We start from the raw sequence: 8,469 nt of genomic DNA, 5'->3' as shown, positions 1-8,469 counted from the left end.
CTTCTTGAGCATTCATCAACGCGTTGATTTTGCTCTCCAAGTCCTTCATTTTCTTGTCTTCACTCGTATCTGTTTTCGAGTGGTTTCGGGGAGAAGTAACGTGATCCTCCTTCGCATTATCATCCGGGGGACCGCCTCCGTTATTGTTGTTAACGGGAGGAATAGTTACGTTGACATTATCTTCTTCCCGTTCGTTCTCCTCTTGATTCGGATTATTGCGATGACTGGGTTCTCCTTGGTGAGTTGTCAGTGCCACGATTTGCTGGTCATGCATCTCTCTCATCTGCTGCATGGCCATTTCCATCTCGAACTTGAAAGCTTTTCTGCTTAGAGTCAAGGCATCTTCAAGCATATTGCTTACTTGTTCGGCGCTGATCATAAATGATTCGTAAGGCTGTCCCGCACTAGACGCCGTGTCATCGGATGCTATAGCCGAGTAGGAGTCTGAACCAGCATCTGACGCCTCCTCTTCCAAAGGAAGTCCCTTTTGCATCCTTTGGTAATTCTTTCGCCTATTGATCCCTGACCGCAATCGAGTCATGCGCTGGGATGCTTCGGCAAGTTGATCTGAGCTAGAAGGTCGTGTCGATTTCCCTCTACCGGTCATATTAGCAGACACTTCTAGGAATTCGTCCTTTTGGCGGACGGGCTTCTTCCTACGGAAACGCCTTGGCTTGGTCTCGGACGTTCTGGTGGAAATTCTCTCGAACACCGAAACTCTCCTTGGGGCTTTAGTACAACAGCATTCCGACAGCACCGCCTTGATTAAGACTTACTCGCACCCCCAGCTCTATAGTACAACTCATCAGTTTGATAACTGGAGCAACCCATAGAGTTTTGGCACGACTTCCTAGGTATAACACCATCATCATCAGACGAATGTGTTTCCCTCTGGGGATATGACGCTTTATTAGCGTTTTCAAAAGTCACTCGTTCAAGTCTACGCTTTTGCGAGCATGAAAACTTAACGGGCTCTTGAACTTCGACACGCAATCCAATGCGGTCGGTAACAGGGGCTTTCCCTTTGTTATCTTTCTTGGGGGGATTAGCACGACCCCCAGTCTGGTTTGTTGTTTGGGGACCTTTCAACGGTCCCAATCGCTCCTTGACAGGTGCCTTTCCTCGATCTTCTGGTAAAGGGCCGAGGCGACCTCTCAAAGGAATCCTGGATCTTGAAGAATCCACGTTCTTACCTGGCTCCGCCGGAGGGGCAAGGGAAACGGGATCTGGATTTGATGAAGGTTGGACGGCAATTCCGTCCACTTTTGCCTTTGGCACCGGTTTTGCCTTTGGCACCCACATCTGCTTGTGTTTTGACGGCTTCTTGACCGTCTCTTCTTTCTGCATCTCTTCCGCTTTCTGCAGAAGGACTCGGGCATGCGCAAGCAATGCGCGGCGTTTCTTGATTCGCTCTTCGAGGGTTGAGCGAGTCCTCTTGACGCGGACCCATTCATTTGTCTCTGCTTTAGAGGAGGAGTTGGTTGTTCGCCGTTGTTGCACCTGGCGCTGTCTGGACTTGAGATCCTCATTGTAGCGGATCCCGTCCATCGATTCTGCGGCCTTGGCCAGTTGTCGCGCAAGGCGCTGACGCCGTCTCTGGCGCGTCCTCTTTGACAAGGTTGGAACACCTTTAGCAGTTGACTTCGCGGCGGAAGGGAGATCTGGATCTGCAACTTCGACCATGTTAGACGCCATTGGAGCGTCGCGGTGAGTAAGTGCAACGGCGGAGAGGGGATCTTGGATCTTCGATCCTGAGGGCCCGCGAGCACTCTTGGAAGATGAAATCTTCCTGCGCTTGTTTGGAGAGACGGATCTGGAGGAGGAGGAAGAGAGGTACTCTTCAAACTTCTGTTGATCGAACTCGTATTCGATCTCTTCGTTCACCCGGATCTTGAAGGCCGGTTGCGTCACGACGGCCTCGGCAGCGAGGCCGTTGGCTCCCACTGTGGTCGCCAGTTTGTTTGTGGTAAAAGTTGATTTCTTCATTGCTATCGAATCTATTACAACTTTAGTCGTTACAATAAACTCGAATAAAATAAAAAGTCGATCTTTTTATAAGATCTCCTTACACAATGAAAATAAAAAAAAGTTTACAACTTTATCAAACAAACGCAGAGATCGTTTCCGTGGACTACCTAGCAATCAGATCTGATCCAGAGCTTCGTCGATCCGTAAGGAGATCTAGAAACTTGAAGCGCCTATCTCGATAAAAGCGAGATATTTGCTCTTCTTAGTATTACCACAACGGGATAATACTAAGGATCGGGTGCGGGTGATGTAGATCTGACGAAGAAACTCTCTTGCGTTGAAGTGCTCGATCACTCTTCACTCCGGCAGGGCTTCGCCTATTCTTCAAAATTCCAGATCTGAAAAAATAAGGCCTAAGGCTTGTATTTATAGGCATGAGGGGTTGCGGAGCGGTTAAAACCATTCAAAGGGGTCAAATCCGCGCTGAGACACCCTTGGGGTGTCTTGACTTGGCCGAGACACCGTAGGTGCCTCGGTTCAGCTCTAAGACGTTTTCAATGCCCGTTTGACCGTTTTCGTTGTAACTTCTTCGTCTGAATCCGGATTTGATTGGCCGAGACACCGTAGGTGCCTCGGTTCAGCTCTAAGACGTTTTCAATGCCCGTTTGACCGTTTTCGTTGTAACTTCTTCGTCTGAATCCGGATTTGAGTGATTCCAAATGCGTTGAAAAGCTGACAAGGAGTTCTATCAGTTCCAATGGTTAGATTATCTGTAGAATGAATGAGACACGAAGGGCATTGTTCCCTTTGTAAACATTGCGGGGCTCCCGATTAGCCCGCACCTTCGTCATTCCGGAATTCTGTCAGCTCACGTAGTTCGTCGATTTACTTCAAGCGTTCACCGACATAAATCGAACTCCTGTGAACTGGATAGTGACGTTCATCGTCATTCCTTAACACTGAGCTGTTCGTAGAGACCTATAGGTAATTTTCGATGCCTACACTAAGATTTAGAAATGGGTACCTAAGACTAGTGCAGGAATTTCTGACAAGTTTATTCATACACATAACCAGCATGAGGATCAGATACAAAAAAGCCCTAGTAAACCTTTGCATGTTGTGCATGCTGTACATGTTCAGACACAATCAGCAAATGTTGCTGGATCTCTTCCTAAGTTGTCTGAAGGTGATGGGAATCTGAAGAGTAATCAGATAAGCAAAAGTTCTAGAAAGTCTGTGCATGATGTGCATGTTCAGACACAAACTGCAAATGTTGTTGTTGAAGACACTAGTTTGCCTGGGGCATTTGAGAGCTTTACTGAATCAACTTCTAAAAATAATGTGTATGTTCAGGAGCTTGAGCTGGAGAGTTTTTCTAGTAGGGATAATGTTCAGACATTTTCTGCTGGAAAAATTAAAGGCTTGGCTGATAACAGTAAGCATCCATCAGGGAGTAAAGCTGTGCAGGCTGTGCATGTTCAAGAATTTGGTTTTGTTGGATCTACTAAAGGCAAAAGTTTGCAGTCCTCTAAAACATGGTCTGCTATGCAAAATACTGGTCTAAAAGTCTTTCCAGGATTGGAGAACTCTTTCTATCATCTCAATAACCAAATTGATGATCCCTCTACAATAGATAGGGGGGGGGGACTACAAGATTATGAACTTTTCATTTTGGAATATTAGAGGGCTAAATAAGTCCTCTAAACAACATTTGGTCAAGATCCATATTCAGCAATACCATTTATCCTTTATGGCTCTCATTGAAACAAAAATCAAAGCATCCAAGATCCCTATTATAGTAAGGAAAATTGCTTGTAATTGGAAATGGTGTTCAAATGTTATCAACTCTTCCAAAGCTAGAATACTGATTTTATGGGATCCAAATACTTTGGACATCCAAGTTGACAGTTACTCTCCTCAGCATATTACTTGCCTAGTTAAATCCATAGATGGGAGAATAGACTGTTTTATCTCCTCTATATATGGATATAATCAAATCGAGAATAGGAAATCTCTTTGGCTTGAATTAAGGCAAATTCAACATAGAGTTGGTAATAAGCCTTGGATTCTCAGTGGTGATTTCAATGCTATATCTGATGATGAGGACAAATTAGGTGGAGCTATGGTTACTGTGGCTGAAACACTGGATATCGGGGAATTCATTGATGACTGTCAACTTACTCACTTGAAAACTGAAGGGTGTTTCTTTACTTGGAACAACAAACAAGAGGCAAATTCCAGAGTATGGAGTAGACTTGATAGAACTCTGATCAATGATGCTTGGATTAATCTATATAACTCTAGCCATGTTGAATATCTGCTACCCAATTGCTCTGATCATTCTCCTGCATTGGTGTCAATATATGATGAATGTGTTCAAGGGAAAAAGCCTTTCAAATTTTTCAATATGTGGAGCAAGCATGATGATTACTTACCCACTGTGACTTCCATCTGGCAAAGGAAAATTCCAGGCTGTATCATGTTTTCAGTGACCAGTAAATTGAAGCTTCTGAAAATAGCTCTCAGAGACTTAAATAAGAAAAATTTTCACAATATATCTGAGCAAGTTATCAGAGCAAGGATGAATCTGCAGAATGCCCAAAAGCATTTACAATCAGATCCTCTTAATGCTGACTTGATTGAACAGGAAAAAAAATACATGCTCACTTACAATAAGCTGCTGGAGTGTGAAATTTCTTTCTATCAACAAAAATCTAGGATTCAATGGTGTACTCAAGGGGACAGGAGTTGTAGTTTTTTTCATTCAGCTGTCAAAGCTAAAAGGCATCTCAATAGAGTCAGGGTACTCTATGATAGTGCAAGAAACAGAATTACTGATGGTGACTTAATCATTCAGGAGCTACTTGAGTACTACAAGCAACTATTGGGTTCAAGCACAATACTTGTCAAGCCTGATAGTAATGTCATCCACAATGGTCCATGCTTAAATGATGCTCAAATAAATTTCTTATCTTTAGCTGTGACTAGAGATGAAATTAGACATGATGTCTTCTCAATGGATGATAGGAAAGCTCCGGGCCCTGATGGATTTGGTATATCCTTCTACAAGTCAGCTTGGTGCATTATTGGCGATGAGGTATCTGAAGCTATTCTGGAATTCTTTAAAACAGGTAAAATTCTGGGCATGATAAATTCTACTGTCATCACTTTGATTCCAAAAGTGAAGTGTCCCAAGACCCCATCAGACTTCAGACCTATAGCTTGTTGCAATAGTCTCTACAAAATTATTTCCAAAATTCTGGCTAATAGGATCAAATCTGTGATGAGATACTTAATTAATGACAGCCAGTCTGCATTTGTTAAAGGAAGACAAATCTCTAGCAACATCCTTCTTGCAAATGAGATTGTGAAGAACTATAACAGGAAGCATATCTCTCCTAGAATTATGTTGAGTATTGATATCAAAAAAGCCTTTGATACTGTTAACTGGGATTTTCTAAATGAGATGTTAAAAGGCCTTGGATTTCCTGTCAATTTCATCAACTGGATCATGGTTTGCATTTCAACCCCTAAATTCTCTCTATCATTAAATGGTACTCTTCATGGGTATTTCAAAGACAAGAGGGGTCTAAGGCAAGGTGATCCTATCTCTCCATACTTATTCAATTTGGGTATGGAATTTCTCTCAAGAAGGCTGGACATGCTTAAGGAGAACAGATCATTTAAGTATCATCCAGGATGCGGTAAGCTTAAAATATCTCATCTTATGTTTGCTGATGACCTTCTACTTTTCTCCAAAGGAGATTCTCATTCAGTGGAGCTGCTCCTCAATTGTTTTAAAGACTTTTGTACTGTGTCTGGGCTTGAAACAAATCCAGACAAATGCAAAGTATTCTATGGAGGAGTTGATGATAGCACTAAAGGATCTGTTAATAGGCTCTTAAATTTTAATGAGGGGGTATTTCCTATTAAATATTTGGGAGTTCCATTAATATCCAAAAGACTTTCTTTCAATGAATGCTCTTCACTCTTGAACAACATAGCAGGTCATTTTCAGTCCAGTTTGAAGAACAGATTGCTTTCATATGCTGGCAGATTGCAGATTATTAGAAGCATCATTCTGGGCATTCAAACCTACTGGTTATCAAACTATGTCCTCCCTATTAAAGTCCTAAAGAAAATAGATGAAATGTGCAGATGCTTCCTGTGGAGCAAAACTGAACACATTCACAAAATTTCTCTTATATCCTGGGATAAGGTATGTTTGAGCAGGAAGCAAGGTGGACTTGGCATCTATTCAGCCTCTTTATGGAATCTTGCTGCTACTCTAAGAACTCTTTGGTTCATCCATATTAATAAGGAAAGTCTTTGGATTAAGTGGATTCATGGCTCATACTTAAGCAACAACGATATCTGGCATGTCCAAGCAAAAAGCAAAGATTCATGGATGTGGAAAAGCATCTTGAAAATAAGAGATAAAGCCCTGAGAACTTATGGTGGAGCTGACAATCTTAAGAATCTTATTCAAAATTGTGACAGGAACTCAAAAATACATCTCTCAGTGCTGTATTCTGCCCTTTCTCCTACTGCCTCAGCTGTTCCGTGGTACAAAACAGTTTGGGCTAATTCAAATATGCCCAGACACTCTTTTATCAGCTGGCTTGCAGTCCAAGATCGATTACTCACACAAGATAGACTGTTTAAGAGGAATATTGTGAGTGTTAATACCTGTTGCTGGTGTTCGGGTTCAGAGAGCAGAGATCATCTTTTTTTCGATTGTCTCTACTCAAGGGATGTTTGGTGCATGGTTATGAATTGGTTACAATTTAGATGGAAGTCTACCTGCTGGAACCAGATTATCAACTGGTATTGCCATTGTTTGAGGGGGAATGGTTTTAAGCAAAAAGTCAAGAAAATGGCTCTCACCACTTCAATCTATTACATTTGGTGTGAAAGGAACTTTAGGATTTTCAGACAGGAAGGAAAATCAGCATCTCAATTGTTTAAAGAGATTAAATTCAACCTTCTAACAGTCACTCTCAATGGTCCTTTTTCGGCTGAAGATAAGAAGTGGATGTGCTCACTGTAATTTTTAGTTCACAATGGTGCTTGTAGCTATTTTGTAATCTCAGTATTTCTGAGAAGTTTGTTGCGCATAACATTCTATATTTGGAAGATGAATAAAGTTTCATTAACCAAAAAAAAAATGTGATTACCTACGTTCTTTGAGTACAAGTGGACCCAAGATTCCATCATGGTCGAGTGCATTGACATGAAGTGCCCAATGAGAAAGTATTTAAAGGGAACGGTCCTTTGCAATAAATGTGCACTCAAAGAATATCAACCTTTGGATCTATGCATGAATCCCGAAATTCAATGATCTAAGTGTTGACATTCATTTGATGCACAATTAATGTCATGGATCCATGTGCATTTAATACATTTCCCCAATAATACGTATTCATCTCTCTAAAACAGAACCTCGATCAACACTACTTGCAAATGATTAGTGAAGAAGAGAATTACATAATTAATTAAATATGCAAACATATCGTTAAAAATAAGGACAGGAAAGAGTTGTTTTTAGCTTTCATAATTAATTACACAAAAATTAAATTGCTTATATATTTCATCATTTTCCATGGTTACACTGACACTAGCCACAAGAAGTTCAAGTAACTGGTGAATAGTTGTTGCATGAGTCATCTAGTGTAGGAAACTTCTCAAACTGCTTATGCTGAAAGTAATTTTAAAAGAAATTAATAATTAAAAACAAAGCTTTGAACCTACTTATATATAGTTCACCTACCACACTTCCATTCTACAACTATTTACCTACAAAGTCCATGCAAAACTTTTGTTGTTCTTCATCTTCATACATTATTTACATTCCTTAAAAAAAGGAAAAAGAAAAAAGAACTTTTTTTAAATAAACGATAATTATTTACTAGAGTACTTAAGATTAGATTCGGAGCTATCATCAAGACAAAATTCGAAAAAGGTTACTGTTTCAATCACTGACACTAAGAACACAATTCTTTTCTCGACCAGCTTTCTAGTTTTTGCTTCTATCTGCTTGCCAAAGTGATGTCAAAGGCAGAACAAAGACTGACTTGCCTACTAACTTAGGCTCAGCTGCTGTTGCCTTTGTAATAACACTTAACTGGAAAGCTTTTGCTCAGTACAGTCACTGATTAAAGTGTTTGCTAGCTTGCACCCATGCAACAAAACCCTAAAAGCAATATTAGCTTTTGACAGCTATCTGTACCTAGCTAGTTCATCAAGAAATTAACACTAAAAGAAATGATAAATTTAATGATGATGATTATTATATAATATATAATAGTTGAATTGAGTACCTTCCCTTGCACATCATTTAATTTCATTCTCTAGGCCTTTTCTCCTATTGTCCAAGCACCTTTTACAGCATGACATGCCCTAATTCAAAATTGCCAAATTATGTTTCTATCTGCTAAATTTTAAGGATGATAACTGATATATACTATGCTTAATTTGCACATTGGTTTTTTTTCCTTCTAG

Source organism: Asparagus officinalis, chromosome 1 (assembly GCF_001876935.1).
Source record: "Asparagus officinalis chromosome 1, Aspof.V1, whole genome shotgun sequence".
In the NCBI taxonomy this organism is placed as follows: Eukaryota; Viridiplantae; Streptophyta; class Magnoliopsida; order Asparagales; family Asparagaceae; genus Asparagus; species Asparagus officinalis.
Note: the sequence above shows the minus strand (reverse complement) of the source record.